The following is a 16,180-nucleotide window of genomic DNA, read 5'->3' as shown; positions in this document are numbered from 1 at the left end:
GAACTGCTTTGCTTTATCTTGGCCAGGTCTCAGTTGTAAATGAGAACTTGTTCTCGACTAGCCTACCTGGTTCAATAAAGGTCAAATAAAAACTAAATACATTTGCCGAGTTTATTATGCGTTTAAATTACAAACTGTCATATAAATGACTTAATTATCTAGCAAATAAAAAGACCTCAATCCAGATTTGACGTCTGAGGACGCAAAAAAGTAGGCCTTTTCCTTGACATTATCAGGACATGAAAGACATAATCACCGGTGCTACAATAACAGATTGGGGTTATCAGAAGAGAAAATGTATCTCTGAGACGTTAGTTAGTTTGTATTTTAAATAGACCCCTACATTCTATATCCATTCATCTGATATGGGCAAAAATGGTATTGTCATTAAGTCTCATCAGAAATCCAGATGATAGCAAATCCTTTCTTATTTTTAACATGAAGATCAGGGGAGAGCGCGAACGCAGTCCCCCACTACCAGAAATTATGCAATCGAGATTTCCACATTTGAGAAATTCGCAGGGGTCAGCACAGCCGGAGTGCAATGGCTGAGCCTCGCCCTGGGTGAACCGCCTTCTTGATCACGGTGTCTCCCTTGCCAGGTAAGTATGAGTTGTACACGTTGGTAGAGGAGCACTCCTTCCAGGACAAAGGTGTTTGACTCACGGTTACCACTTCTACTACTGATAATACCACATCATATTGAACAAGGTTTAATGACATTTACGAATACAGTTGCGGACAAGGCGAAGAAAAAGCAATACATTTTGTTTTACTATATTATATTACGGTCCGAATTTTCTCCCATCATGCAACACGGTAGAATTTTTTTGTCTAAATGTCCGTCTGGTTACACACAAGTAGGCAATGTACCAAAATGCAGAAATCACATTCGTGCACACAGCCAACCGAAAGACACCACTTATTTCTGGTGTTTTGTAGCGTTCCAGACGTTGTAGGAATAGTTTCATCACGCTTGTTTTCTGCTCTCAGTAAAATATGATTCCACCATCGACCACAGGGTGGCATACGACCCACAGATACGGAGGAGAAACAGTAGCTTACTAGTTCATCAACAAGACACAGTAGTAGCTACTCGGGGTGTGCTGACATGGCCATACTCGTATTTGTAATTGAATCTGTAAATGTACAGTTGATAGTCAGGTAGGATGATTCTCGTGATCGGGGGAAAAAACCCAAATCATTTTAACATGTCTAAACATTCTCAAAGTGGGTTGTAATGTCAAAGTGGGTTGTAATGTCAGTGGGTTGTAATGTCAGTGGGTTGTAATGTCAGTGGGTTGTAATGTCAGTGGGTTGTAATGTCAGTGGGTTGTAATGTCAAAGTGGGTTGTAATGTCATCAAAATGGGTTGTAATGTCAGTGGGTTGTAATGTCAGTGGGTTGTAATGTCAGTGGGTTGTAATGTCAGTGGGTTGTAATGTCAAAGTGGGTTGTAATATCATCAAAGTGGGTTGTAATGTCAGTGGGTTGTAATGTCAGTGGGTTGTAATGTCAAAGTGGGTTGTAATGTCAGTGGGTTGTAATGTCAGTGTGTTGTAATGTCAGTGGGTTGTAATATCATCAAGGTGGGTTGTAATGTCAGTGGGTTGTAATATCATCAAAGTGGGTTGTAATGTCAGTGGGTTGTATTGTCAGTGGGTTGTAATGTCAGTGGGTTGTATGTCAGTGGGTTGTAATGTCAACGTGGGTTGTAATGTCAGTGGGTTGTAATGTCAGTGGGTTGTATTATCATCAAAGTGGGTTGTAATGTCAGTGGGTTGTAATGTCAGTGGGTTGAAATATAATCAAAGTGGGTTGTAATGTCAGTGGGTTGTAATGTCAAAGTGGGTTGTAATTCAGTGGGTTGTAATGTCAAAATGGGTTGTAATGTCAGTGGGTTGTAATGTCAAAGTGGGTTGTAATGTCAAAGTGGGTTGTAATGTGAATGTGGATTGTAATGTCAGTGGGTTGTAATGTCAAAGTGGTTTGTAATGTGAAAGTTGGTTGTAATGTCAGTGGGTTGTAATGTCAGTGGGTTGTAATGTGAAAGTGGGTTGTAATGTGAAAGTGGGTTGTAATGTGAAAGTGGGTTGTAATGTGAAAGTGGGTTGTAATGTCAGTGGGTTGTAATGTCAAAGTGGTTTGTAATGTCAAAGTGGGTTGTAATGTCAGTGGGTTGTAATGTCAGTGGGTTGTAATGTCAGTGGGTTGTAATTTCAGTGGGTTGTAATGTCAAAGTGGGTTGTAATGTCAGTGGGTTGTAATGTCAAAGTGAGTTGTAATGTCAGTGGGTTGTAATGTCAGTGGGTTGTAATGTCAAAGTGGGTTGTAATGTCAGTGGGTTGTAATGTCAGTGGGTTGTAATGTCAGTGGGTTGTAATGTCAGTGGGTTGTAATGTCAGTGTGTTGTAATGTCAGTGGGTTGTAATATCATCAAGGTGGGTTGTAATGTCAGTGGGTTGTAATATCATCAAAGTGGGTTGTAATGTCAGTGGGTTGTATTGTCAGTGGGTTGTAATGTCAGTGGGTTGTATGTCAGTGGGTTGTAATGTCAACGTGGGTTGTAATGTCAGTGGGTTTTAATGTCAGTGGGTTGTATTATCATCAAAGTGGGTTGTAATGTCAGTGGGTTGTAATGTCAGTGGGTTGAAATATAATCAAAGTGGGTTGCAATGTCAGTGGGTTGTAATGTCAAAATGGGTTGTAATGTCAGTGGGTTGTAATGTGAAAGTGGGTTGTAATGTGAAAGTGGGTTGTAATGTCAGTGGGTTGTAATGTGAACGTGGGTTGTAATGTGAAAGTGGGTTGTAATGTCAGTGGGTTGTAATGTCAGTGGGTTGTAATGTCAAAGTGGGTTGTAATGTCAGTGGGTTGTAATGTCAGTGGGTTGTAATGTCAACGTGGGTTGTAATGTGAAAGTGGGTTGTAATGTGAAAGTGGGTTGTAATGTGAAAGTGGGTTGTAATGTCAGTGGGTTGTAATGTCAAAGTGGTTTGTAATGTCAAAGTGGGTTGTAATGTCAGTGGGTTGTAATGATAGAGTTCAGTGTGTGAAATCGGAGGGCCTGTTGTCCGGACCTCTGGCAGTTTCTATGGGGGTGCCACAGGGTTCAATCCTCGGGCCGACTCTTCTCTGTAATACATCAATGATGTTGATCTTGCTGCTGGTGATTCTCTGGTACACCTCTACGCAGACGACACCATTCTGTATACTTCTGGCCCCTCTTTGGACACTGTGTTAACTAACCTCCAGACGAGCTTCAATGCCATACAACTCTCCTTCCGTGGCCTCCAACTGCTCTTAAACGCAGGGAAAACTAAATGCATGCTTTTCAACTGATCTCTGCCCGTATCTGCTCTCCCGTTCAGCATCACTACTCTGGACGGCTCTGACTTAGAATACGTGGACAACTACAAATACCTAGGTGTCTGGTTAGACTGTAAACTCTCCTTCCAGACTCACATTAAGCAGCTCCAATCCAAAATTAAATCTATAATTAGCTTCCTATATCGCAACAAAGCATCCTTCACTCATGCTGCCAAACATACCCTCGTAAAACTGACCATCCTGCCGATCCTCAACTTCGGTGATGTCATCTATAAAATAGCCTCCAACACTCTACTCAACAAACTGGATGCAGTCTATCACAGTGCCATCCGTTTTGTCGCCAAAGCCCCATACACTACCCACCATTGCGACCTGTACGCTCTCGTTGGTTGGCCCTCGCTTCATACTCGTCACCAAACCCACTGGCTACAGGTTATCAACAAGTCTCTGCTAGGTAAAGCCCCGCCTTATCTCAGCTCACTGGTCACCATAGCAGCACCCACTCGTAGCACGCGCTCCAGCAGGTATATCTCACTGGTCACTCCCCAAAGCCAATTCCTCCTTTGGTCGTCTTTCCTTCCAGTTCTCTGCTGCCAATGACTGGAAGGAACTGCAAAAATCTCTGAAGTTGGAGACTATTATCTCCCTCACTAGCTTTAAGCACCAGCTGTCAGAGCAGCTCACAGATCACCATACAGTATTTATTTATTTATCTTGCTCCTTTGCACCCCAGTATCTCTACTTGCACATTCATCTTCTGCACATCTACCATTCCAGTCTTTCAATTGTTATATTGTAATTACTTCCCCACCATGGCCTATTTATTGCCCTATGTCCCTTATCTTAACCTCATTTGCACTCACTGTACATAGACTTTTTGTTTTCTTTTGTTCTACTGTATTATTGACTGTATGTTTTGTTTATTCCATGTGTAACTCTGTGTTGTTGTATGTGTCGAACTGCTTTGCTTTATCTTGGCCAGGTCTCAGTTGTAAATGAGAACTTGTTCTCGACTAGCCTACCTGGTTCAATAAAGGTCAAATAAAAACTAAATACATTTGCCGAGTTTATTATGCGTTTAAATTACAAACTGTCATATAAATGACTTAATTATCTAGCAAATAAAAAGACCTCAATCCAGATTTGACGTCTGAGGACGCAAAAAAGTAGGCCTTTTCCTTGACATTATCAGGACATGAAAGACATAATCACCGGTGCTACAATAACAGATTGGGGTTATCAGAAGAGAAAATGTATCTCTGAGACGTTAGTTAGTTTGTATTTTAAATAGACCCCTACATTCTATATCCATTCATCTGATATGGGCAAAAATGGTATTGTCATTAAGTCTCATCAGAAATCCAGATGATAGCAAATCCTTTCTTATTTTTAACATGAAGATCAGGGGAGAGCGCGAACGCAGTCCCCCACTACCAGAAATTATGCAATCGAGATTTCCACATTTGAGAAATTCGCAGGGGTCAGCACAGCCGGAGTGCAATGGCTGAGCCTCGCCCTGGGTGAACCGCCTTCTTGATCACGGTGTCTCCCTTGCCAGGTAAGTATGAGTTGTACACGTTGGTAGAGGAGCACTCCTTCCAGGACAAAGGTGTTTGACTCACGGTTACCACTTCTACTACTGATAATACCACATCATATTGAACAAGGTTTAATGACATTTACGAATACAGTTGCGGACAAGGCGAAGAAAAAGCAATACATTTTGTTTTACTATATTATATTACGGTCCGAATTTTCTCCCATCATGCAACACGGTAGAATTTTTTTGTCTAAATGTCCGTCTGGTTACACACAAGTAGGCAATGTACCAAAATGCAGAAATCACATTCGTGCACACAGCCAACCGAAAGACACCACTTATTTCTGGTGTTTTGTAGCGTTCCAGACGTTGTAGGAATAGTTTCATCACGCTTGTTTTCTGCTCTCAGTAAAATATGATTCCACCATCGACCACAGGGTGGCATACGACCCACAGATACGGAGGAGAAACAGTAGCTTACTAGTTCATCAACAAGACACAGTAGTAGCTACTCGGGGTGTGCTGACATGGCCATACTCGTATTTGTAATTGAATCTGTAAATGTACAGTTGATAGTCAGGTAGGATGATTCTCGTGATCGGGGGAAAAAACCCAAATCATTTTAACATGTCTAAACATTCTCAAAGTGGGTTGTAATGTCAAAGTGGGTTGTAATGTCAGTGGGTTGTAATGTCAGTGGGTTGTAATGTCAGTGGGTTGTAATGTCAGTGGGTTGTAATGTCAGTGGGTTGTAATGTCAAAGTGGGTTGTAATGTCATCAAAATGGGTTGTAATGTCAGTGGGTTGTAATGTCAGTGGGTTGTAATGTCAGTGGGTTGTAATGTCAGTGGGTTGTAATGTCAAAGTGGGTTGTAATATCATCAAAGTGGGTTGTAATGTCAGTGGGTTGTAATGTCAGTGGGTTGTAATGTCAAAGTGGGTTGTAATGTCAGTGGGTTGTAATGTCAGTGTGTTGTAATGTCAGTGGGTTGTAATATCATCAAGGTGGGTTGTAATGTCAGTGGGTTGTAATATCATCAAAGTGGGTTGTAATGTCAGTGGGTTGTATTGTCAGTGGGTTGTAATGTCAGTGGGTTGTATGTCAGTGGGTTGTAATGTCAACGTGGGTTGTAATGTCAGTGGGTTGTAATGTCAGTGGGTTGTATTATCATCAAAGTGGGTTGTAATGTCAGTGGGTTGTAATGTCAGTGGGTTGAAATATAATCAAAGTGGGTTGTAATGTCAGTGGGTTGTAATGTCAAAGTGGGTTGTAATTCAGTGGGTTGTAATGTCAAAATGGGTTGTAATGTCAGTGGGTTGTAATGTCAAAGTGGGTTGTAATGTCAAAGTGGGTTGTAATGTGAATGTGGATTGTAATGTCAGTGGGTTGTAATGTCAAAGTGGTTTGTAATGTGAAAGTTGGTTGTAATGTCAGTGGGTTGTAATGTCAGTGGGTTGTAATGTGAAAGTGGGTTGTAATGTGAAAGTGGGTTGTAATGTGAAAGTGGGTTGTAATGTGAAAGTGGGTTGTAATGTCAGTGGGTTGTAATGTCAAAGTGGTTTGTAATGTCAAAGTGGGTTGTAATGTCAGTGGGTTGTAATGTCAGTGGGTTGTAATGTCAGTGGGTTGTAATTTCAGTGGGTTGTAATGTCAAAGTGGGTTGTAATGTCAGTGGGTTGTAATGTCAAAGTGAGTTGTAATGTCAGTGGGTTGTAATGTCAGTGGGTTGTAATGTCAAAGTGGGTTGTAATGTCAGTGGGTTGTAATGTCAGTGGGTTGTAATGTCAGTGGGTTGTAATGTCAGTGGGTTGTAATGTCAAAGTGGGTTGTAATGGTAGTGGGTTGTAATGTCAAAGTGGGTTGTAATGTCAGTGGGTTGTAATGTCAGTGGGTTGTAATGTCAGTGGGTTGTAATGTCAAAGTGGGTTGTAATGTCAGTGGGTTGTAATGTCAGAGGGTTGTAATGTCAGTGGGTTGTAATGTCAGTGGGTTGTAATGTCAGTGGGTTGTAATGTCAGTGGGTTGTAATGTCAGTGGGTTGTAATATCATCAAAGTGGGTTGTAATGTCAGTGGGTTGTAATGTCAGTGGGTTGTAATGTCAGTGGGTTGTAATGTCAGTGGGTTGTAATGTCAAAGTGGGTTGTAATGGTAGTGGGTTGTAATGTCAAAGTGGGTTGTAATGTCAGTGGGTTGTAATGTCAGTGGGTTGTAATGTCAGTGGGTTGTAATGTCAAAGTGGGTTGTAATGTCAGTGGGTTGTAATGTCAGAGGGTTGTAATGTCAGTGGGTTGTAATGTCAGTGGGTTGTAATGTCAGTGGGTTGTAATGTCAGTGGGTTGTAATGTCAGTGGGTTGTAATATCATCAAGTGGGTTGTAATGTCAGTGGGTTGTAATGTCAGTGGGTTGTAATGTCAGTGGGTTGTAATGTCAAAGTGGGTTGTAATGTCAGTGGGTTGTAATGTCAGTGGGTTGTAATGTCAAAGTGGGTTGTAATGTCAGTGGGTTGTAATGTCAGTGGGTTGTAATGTCAGTGTGTTGTAATGTCAGTGGGTTGTAATATCATCAAGGTGGGTTGTAATGTCAGTGGGTTGTAATATCATCAAAGTGGGTTGTAATGTCAGTGGGTTGTATTGTCAGTGGGTTGTAATGTCAGTGGGTTGTATGTCAGTGGGTTGTAATGTCAACGTGGGTTGTAATGTCAGTGGGTTTTAATGTCAGTGGGTTGTATTATCATCAAAGTGGGTTGTAATGTCAGTGGGTTGTAATGTCAGTGGGTTGAAATATAATCAAAGTGGGTTGCAATGTCAGTGGGTTGTAATGTCAAAATGGGTTGTAATGTCAGTGGGTTGTAATGTGAAAGTGGGTTGTAATGTGAAAGTGGGTTGTAATGTCAGTGGGTTGTAATGTGAACGTGGGTTGTAATGTGAAAGTGGGTTGTAATGTCAGTGGGTTGTAATGTCAGTGGGTTGTAATGTCAAAGTGGGTTGTAATGTCAGTGGGTTGTAATGTCAGTGGGTTGTAATGTCAACGTGGGTTGTAATGTGAAAGTGGGTTGTAATGTGAAAGTGGGTTGTAATGTGAAAGTGGGTTGTAATGTCAGTGGGTTGTAATGTCAAAGTGGTTTGTAATGTCAAAGTGGGTTGTAATGTCAGTGGGTTGTAATGATAGAGTTCAGTGTGTGAAATCGGAGGGCCTGTTGTCCGGACCTCTGGCAGTTTCTATGGGGGTGCCACAGGGTTCAATCCTCGGGCCGACTCTTCTCTGTAATACATCAATGATGTTGATCTTGCTGCTGGTGATTCTCTGGTACACCTCTACGCAGACGACACCATTCTGTATACTTCTGGCCCCTCTTTGGACACTGTGTTAACTAACCTCCAGACGAGCTTCAATGCCATACAACTCTCCTTCCGTGGCCTCCAACTGCTCTTAAACGCAGGGAAAACTAAATGCATGCTTTTCAACTGATCTCTGCCCGTATCTGCTCTCCCGTTCAGCATCACTACTCTGGACGGCTCTGACTTAGAATACGTGGACAACTACAAATACCTAGGTGTCTGGTTAGACTGTAAACTCTCCTTCCAGACTCACATTAAGCAGCTCCAATCCAAAATTAAATCTATAATTAGCTTCCTATATCGCAACAAAGCATCCTTCACTCATGCTGCCAAACATACCCTCGTAAAACTGACCATCCTGCCGATCCTCAACTTCGGTGATGTCATCTATAAAATAGCCTCCAACACTCTACTCAACAAACTGGATGCAGTCTATCACAGTGCCATCCGTTTTGTCGCCAAAGCCCCATACACTACCCACCATTGCGACCTGTACGCTCTCGTTGGTTGGCCCTCGCTTCATACTCGTCACCAAACCCACTGGCTACAGGTTATCAACAAGTCTCTGCTAGGTAAAGCCCCGCCTTATCTCAGCTCACTGGTCACCATAGCAGCACCCACTCGTAGCACGCGCTCCAGCAGGTATATCTCACTGGTCACTCCCCAAAGCCAATTCCTCCTTTGGTCGTCTTTCCTTCCAGTTCTCTGCTGCCAATGACTGGAAGGAACTGCAAAAATCTCTGAAGTTGGAGACTATATCTCCCTCACTAGCTTTAATCACCAGCTGTCAGAGCAGCTCACAGATCACCATACAGTATTTATTTATTTATCTTGCTCCTTTGCACCCCAGTATCTCTACTTGCACATTCATCTTCTGCACATCTACCATTCCAGTCTTTCAATTGTTATATTGTAATTACTTCCCCACCATGGCCTATTTATTGCCCTATGTCCCTTATCTTAACCTCATTTGCACTCACTGTACATAGACTTTTTGTTTTCTTTTGTTCTACTGTATTATTGACTGTATGTTTTGTTTATTCCATGTGTAACTCTGTGTAGTTGTATGTGTCGAACTGCTTTGCTTTATCTTGGCCAGGTCTCAGTTGTAAATGAGAACTTGTTCTCGACTAGCCTACCTGGTTCAATAAAGGTCAAATAAAAACTAAATACATTAGCCGAGTTTATTATGCGTTAATTACAAACTGTCATATAAATGACTTAATTATCTAGCAAATAAAAAGACCTCAATCCAGATTTGACGTCTGAGGACGCAAAAAAGTAGGCCTTTTCCTTGACATTATCAGGACATGAAAGACATAATCACCGGTGCTACAATAACAGATTGGGGTATCAGAAGAGAAAATGTATCTCTGAGACGTTAGTTAGTTTGTATTTTAAATAGACCCCTACATTCTATATCCATTCATCTGATATGGGAAAAAATGGTATTGTCATTAAGTCTCATCAGAAATCCAGATGATAGCAAATCCTTTCTTATTTTTAACATGAAGATCAGGGGAGAGCGCGAACGCAGTCCCCCACTACCAGAAATTATGCAATCGAGATTTCCACATTTGAGAAATTCGCAGGGGTCAGCACAGCCGGAGTGCAATGGCTGAGCCTCGCCCTGGGTGAACCGCCTTCTTGATCACGGTGTCTCCCTTGCCAGGTAAGTATGAGTTGTACACGTTGGTAGAGGAGCACTCCTTCCAGGACAAAGGTGTTTGACTCACGGTTACCACTTCTACTACTGATAATACCACATCATATTGAACAAGGTTTAATGACATTTACGAATACAGTTGCGGACAAGGCGAAGAAAAAGCAATACATTTTGTTTTACTATATTATATCACGGTCCGAATTTTCTCCCATCATGCAACACGGTAGAAATTCTATATTTATTGCATTTTTTGTCTAAATGTCCGTCTGGTTACACACAAGTAGGCAATGTACCAAAATGCAGAAATCACATTCGTGCACACAGCCAACCGAAAGACACCACTTATTTCTGGTGTTTTGTAGCGTTCCAGACGTTGTAGGAATAGTTTCATCACGCTTGTTTTCTGGTCTCAGTAAAATATGATTCCACCATCGACCACAGGGTGGCATACGACCCACAGATACGGAGGAGAAAACAGTGGCCTACTACTTCATCATCAAGAAGACACAGTAGTAGCTACTCGGGGTGTGCTGACATGCCAATACTCGTATTTGTAATTGAATCTGTAAATGTACAGTTGATAGTCAGGTAGGATGATTCTCGTGATCGGGGGAAAAAACCCAAATCATTTTAACATGTCTAAACATTCTCAAAGTGGGTTGTAATGTCAGTGGGTTGTAATGTCAGTGGGTTGTAATGTCAGTGGGTTGTAATGTCAGTGGGTTGTAATGTCAAAGTGGGTTGTAATGTCAGTGGGTTGTAATGTCAGTGGGTTGTAATGTCAAAGTGGTTGTAATGTCAAAGTGGGTTGTAATGTCAGTGGGTTGTAATGTCAAAGTGGGTTGTAATGTCTGTGGGTTGTAATGTCAGTGGGTTGTAATGTCAGTGGGTTGTAATGTCAGTGGGTTGTAATGTCAGTGGGTTGTAATGTCAAGTGGGTTGTAATGCCAAAGTGGGTTGTAATGTCAGTGGGTTGTAATGTCAGTGGGTTGGTAATGTCAGTGGGTTGTAATGTCAGTGGGTTGTAATATCATCAAAGTGGGTTGTAATGTCAGTGGGTTGTAATGTCAGTGGGTTGTAATATCAAAGTGGGTTGTAATGTCAACGTGGGTTGTAATGTCAACGTGGGTTGTATGTCAAAGTGGGTTGTAATGTCAAAGTGGGTTGTAATGTCAGTGGGTTGTAATGTCAGTGGGTTGTAATGTCAGTGGGTTGTAATGTCAGTGGGTTGTAATGCCAAAGTGGGTTGTAATGTCAGTGTGTTGTAATGTCAGTGGGTTGTAATGTCAGTGGGTTGTAATGTCAGTGGGTTGTAATGTCAGTGGGTTGTAATGTCAAAGTGGGTTGTAATGTCAAAGTGGGTTGTAATGTCAGTGGGTTGTAATGTCAAAGTGGGTTGTAATGTCAGTGGGTTGTAATGTCAGTGGGTTGTAATGTCAGTGGGTTGTAATGTCAGTGGGTTGTAATGTCAAAGTGGGTTGTAATGCCAAAGTGGGTTGTAATGTCAGTGGGTTGTAATGTCAGTGGGTTGTAATGTCAGTGGGTTGTATATCATCAAAGTGGGTTGTAATGTCAGTGGGTTGTAATGTCAGTGGGTTGTACTATCAAAGTGGGTTGTAATGTCAAAGTGGTTGTAATGTCAACGTGGGTTGTATGTCAAAGTGGGTTGTAATGTCAAAGTGGGTTGTAAGGCCAAAGTGGGTTGTAATGTCAGTGGGTTGTAATGTCAAGTGAGTTGTAATGTCAGTGGGTTGTAATGTCAGTGGGTTTAATGTAATGTCAGTGGGTTGTAATGTCAAAGTGGGTTGTAATGGTAGTGGGTTGTAATGTCAAAGTGGGTTGTAATGTCAGTGGGTTGTAATGTCAGTGGGTTGTAATGTCAGTGGGTTGTAATGTCAAGTGGGTTGTAATGTCAGTGGGTTGTAATGTCAGAGGGTTGTAATGTCAAAGTGGGTTGTAATGCCAAAGTGGGTTGTAATGTCAAAGTGGGTTGTAATGCCAAAGTGGGTTGTAATGTCAGTGGGTTGTAATGTCAGTGGGTTGTAATGCCAAAGTGGGTTGTAATGCCAAAGTGGGTTGTAATGTCAGTGGGTTGTAATGTCAGTGGGTTGTAATGTCAGTGGGTTGTAATATCATCAAAGTGGGTTGTAATGTCAGTGGGTTGTAATGTCAGTGGGTTGTAATATCAAAGTGGGTTGTAATGTCAGTGGGTTGTAATGTCAAAGTGGGTTGTATGTCAAAGTGGGTTGTAATGTCAAAGTGGGTTGTAATGTCAGTGGGTTGTATTTTCAGTGGGTTGTAATGTCAAAGTGGGTTGTAATGTCAGTGGGTTGTAATGTCAGTGGGTTGTAATTTCAAAGTGGGTTGTAATTTCAAGTGGGTTGTAATGTCAGTGGGTTGTAATGTCAGTGGGTTGTAATGTCAGTTGGGAAAGTGGGTTGTAATGTGAAAGTGGGTTGTAATGTCAAGTGGTTTGTAATGTCAAAGTGGTTTGTAATGTGAACGTGGGTTGTAATGTCAGTGGGTTGTAATGTCAAAGTGGGTTGTAATGTCAGTGGGTTGTAATGTCAAAATGGGTTGTAATGTCAGTGGGTTGTAATGTCAAAGTGGGTTGTAATGCTGAAAGTGGGTTGTAATGTGAAAGTGGGTTGTAATGTCAGTGGGTTTGTAATGTCAAAGTGGTTTGTAATGTGAAAGTGGGTTGTAATGTCAGTGGGTTGTAATGTCAGTGGGTTGTAATGTCAGTGGGTTGTAATGTCAAAGTGGGTTGTAATGTGAAAGTGGGTTGTAATGTGAAAGTGGGTTGTAATGTGTAAGTGGGTTGTAATGTCAGTGGGTTGTAATGTCAGTGGGTTGTAATGTCAGTGGGTTGTAATGTCAGTGGGTTGTAATGTCAGTGGGTTGTAATGTCAGTGGGTTGTAATGTCAAGTGGGTTGTAATGTCAGTGGGTTGTAATGTCAGTGGGTTGTAATGTCAAAGTGGGTTGTAATGTCAAAGTGGGTTGTAATGTCAGTGGGTTGTAATGTCAAAGTGGGTTGTAATGTCTGTGGGTTGTAATGTCAGTGGGGTTGTAATGTCAGTGGGTTGTAATGTCAGTGGGTTGTAATGTCAAAGTGGGTTGTAATGCCAAAGTGGGTTTTAATGTCAGTGGGTTGTAATGTCAGTGGGTTGTAATGTCAGTGGGTTGTAATGTCAGTGGGTTGTAATATCATCAAAGTGGGTTGTAATGTCAGTGGGTTGTAATGTCAGTGGGTTGTAATGCCAAAGTGGGTTGTAATGTCAGTGGGTTGTAATGTCAGTGGGTTGTAATGTCAGTGGGTTGTAATGTCAGTGGGTTGTAATGTCAAAGTGGGTTGTAATGTCAGTGGGTTTGTAATGTCAGTGGTTGTAATGTCAAAGTGGGTTGTAATGTCAAAGTGGGTGTAATGTCAGTGGGTTTGTAATGTCAAAGTGGGTTGTAATGTCAGTGGGTTGTAATGTCAGTGGGTTGTAATGTCAGTGGGTTGTAATGTCAAAGTGGGTTGTAATGTCAGTGGGTTGTAATGTCAGTGGGTTGTAATGTCAAAGTGTGTTGTAATGTCAGTGGGTTGTAATGTCAGTGGGTTGTAATGTCAGTGGGTTGTAATGCCAGTGGGTTGTAATGCCAAAGTGGGTTGTAATGTCAGTGGGTTGTAATGTCAGTGGGTTGTAATGTCAGTGGGTTGTAATATCATCAAAGCGGGTTGTAATGTCAAAGTGGGTTGTAATGCCAAAGTGGGTTGTAATGTCAGTGGGTTGTATGTCAGTGGTTGTAATGTCAAAGTGGGTTGTAATGTCAGTGGGTTGTAATGTCAGTGGGTTGTAATGTCAGTGGTTGTAATATCATCAAAGTGGGTTGTAATGTCAGTGGGTTGTAATATCAAAGTGGGTTGTAATGTCAAAGTGGGTTGTAATGTCAACGTGGGTTGTATGTCAAAGTGGGTTGTAATGTCAGAGAGGTTGTATTGTCAGTGGGTTGTAATATCATCAAAGTGGGTTGTAATGTCAGTGGGTTGTATTGTCAGTGGGTTTGTAATGTCTGTGGGTTGTATGTCAGTGGGTTGTAATGTCAGTGGGTTGTAATGTCAGTGGGTTGTAATGTCAGTGGGTTGTAATGTCAAAGGGGGTTGTAATGTCAGTGGGTTGTAATGTCAGTGGGTTGTAATGTCAAAGTGGGTTGTAATGTCAGTGGGTTGTAATGTCAGTGGTTGTAATGTCAAAGTGGGTTGTAATGTCTGTGGGTTGTAATGTCAGTGGGTTGTAATGTCAGTGGGTTGTAATGTCAGTGGGTTGTAATGTCAGTGGGTTGTAATGTCAGTGGGTTGTAATGTCAAAGTGGGTTGTAATGTCAGTGGGTTGTAATGTCAGTGGGTTGTAATGTCAGTGGGTTGTAATGTCAGTGGGTTGTAATATCATCAAAGTGGGTTGTAATGTCAGTGGGTTGTAATGTCAGTGGGTTGTAATATCAAAGTGGGTTGTAATGTCAAAGTGGGTTGTAATGTCAACGTGGGTTGTATGTCAAAGTGGGTTGTAATGTCAAAGTGGGTTGTAATGTCAGTGGGTTGTAATGTCAGTGGGTTGTAATGTCAGTGGGTTGTAATGTCAGTGGGTTGTAATGTCAGTGGGTTGTAATGCCAAGTGGGTTGTAATGTCAGTGTGTTGTAATGTCAGTGGGTTGTAATGTCAGTGGGTTGTAATGTCAGTGGGTTGTAATGTCAAAGTGGGTTGTAATGTCAAAGTGGGTTGTAATGTCAGTGGGTTGTAATGTCAAAGTGGGTTGTAATGTCAAAGTGGGTTGTAATGTCAGTGGGTTGTAATGTCAAAGTGGGTTGTAATGTCAGTGGGTTGTAATGTCAGTGGGTTGTAATGTCAGTGGGTTGTAATGTCAAAGTGGGTTGTAATGCCAAAGTGGGTTGTAGTGTCAGTGGGTTGTAATGTCAGTGGGTTGTAATGTCAGTGGGTTGTAATATCATCAAAGTGGGTTGTAATGTCAGTGGGTTGTAATGTCAGTGGGTTGTACTATCAAAGTGGGTTGTAATGTCAAAGTGGGTTGTAATGTCAGTGGGTTGTAATGTCAGTGGGTTGTACTATCAAAGTGGGTTGTAATGTCAGTGGGTTGTATGTCAAAGTGGGTTGTAATGTCAAAGTGGGTTGTAAGGCCAAAGTGGGTTGTAATGTCAGTGGGTTGTAATGTCAAAGTGAGTTGTAATGTCAGTGGGTTGTAATGTCAGTGGGTTGTAATGTCAGTGGGTTGTAATGTCAGTGGGTTGTAATGTCAGTGGGTTGTAATGTCAAAGTGGGTTGTAATGTCAGTGGGTTGTGTAATGTCAGTGGGTTGTAATGTCAGTGGGTTGTAATGTCAAAGTGGGTTGTAATGTCAGTGGGTTGTAATGTCAGAGGGTTGTAATGTCAAAGTGGGTTGTAATGTCAAAGTGGGTTGTAATGCCAAAGTGGGTTGTAATGTCAAAGTGGGTTGTAATGCCAAAGTGGGTTGTAATGTCAGTGGGTTGTAATGTCAGTGGGTTGTAATGCCAAAGTGGGTTGTAATGCCAAAGTGGGTTGTAATGTCAGTGGGTTGTAATGTCAGTGGGTTGTAATGTCAGTGGGTTGTAATATCATCAAAGTGGGTTGTAATGTCAGTGGGTTGTAATGTCAGTGGGTTGTAATATCAAAGTGGGTTGTAATGTCAGTGGGTTGTAATGTCAAAGTGGGTTGTATGTCAAAGTGGGTTGTAATGTCAAAGTGGGTTGTAATGTCAGTGGGTTGTATTTTCAGTGGGTTGTAATGTCAAAGTGGGTTGTAATGTCAGTGGTTTGTAATGTCAGTGGGTTGTAATTTCAAAGTGGGTTGTAATTTCAAAGTGGGTTGTAATTTCAAAGTGGGTTGTAATGTCAGTGGGTTGTAATGTCAGTGGGTTGTAATGTCAGTGGGAAAGTGGGTTGTAATGTGAAAGTGGGTTGTAATGTCAAAGTGTTTGTAATGTCAAAGTGGTTTGTAATGTGAACGTGGGTTGTAATGTCAGTGGGTTGTAATGTCAAAGTGGGTTGTAATGTCAGTGGGTTGTAATGTCAAAATGGGTTGTAATGTCAGTGGGTTGTAATGTCAAAGTGGGTTGTAATGTGAAAGTGGGTTGTAATGTGAAAGTGGGTTGTAATGTCAGTGGGTTGTAATGTCAAAGTGGTTTGTAATGTGAAAGTGGGTTGTAATGTCAGTGGGTTGTAATGTCAGTGGGTTGTAATGTCAGTGGGTTGTATTGTCAGTGGGTTGTAATCATCAAAGTGGGT

The 16,180-nt window shown here is 41.7% G+C and overlaps 3 non-coding genes across 3 annotated transcripts; all 3 read right to left on the bottom strand.

Annotated features, from left to right (window-relative positions):
• Positions 1-446: 446 nt before the first annotated feature.
• On the bottom strand, positions 447-610 carry LOC116360219 (U1 spliceosomal RNA). The gene has a single exon (XR_004206980.1). It is a non-coding gene; the product is annotated as a U1 spliceosomal RNA (small nuclear RNA).
• Positions 611-4,732: 4,122 nt separating this feature from the next.
• LOC116360218 (U1 spliceosomal RNA) lies at positions 4,733-4,896 on the bottom strand. Its single transcript, XR_004206979.1, has one exon. It is a non-coding gene; the product is annotated as a U1 spliceosomal RNA (small nuclear RNA).
• A 4,831-nt stretch (positions 4,897-9,727) lies between these two features.
• LOC116360217 (U1 spliceosomal RNA) lies at positions 9,728-9,891 on the bottom strand. The gene has a single exon (XR_004206978.1). It is a non-coding gene; the product is annotated as a U1 spliceosomal RNA (small nuclear RNA).
• Positions 9,892-16,180: the final 6,289 nt, after the last annotated feature.

This window comes from Oncorhynchus kisutch, unplaced genomic scaffold (assembly GCF_002021735.2).
Source record: "Oncorhynchus kisutch isolate 150728-3 unplaced genomic scaffold, Okis_V2 Okis07a-Okis12b_hom, whole genome shotgun sequence".
NCBI classification, from domain to species: Eukaryota; Metazoa; Chordata; class Actinopteri; order Salmoniformes; family Salmonidae; genus Oncorhynchus; species Oncorhynchus kisutch.
Note: the sequence above shows the minus strand (reverse complement) of the source record. Positions and strands in the feature narration are given on the sequence as shown.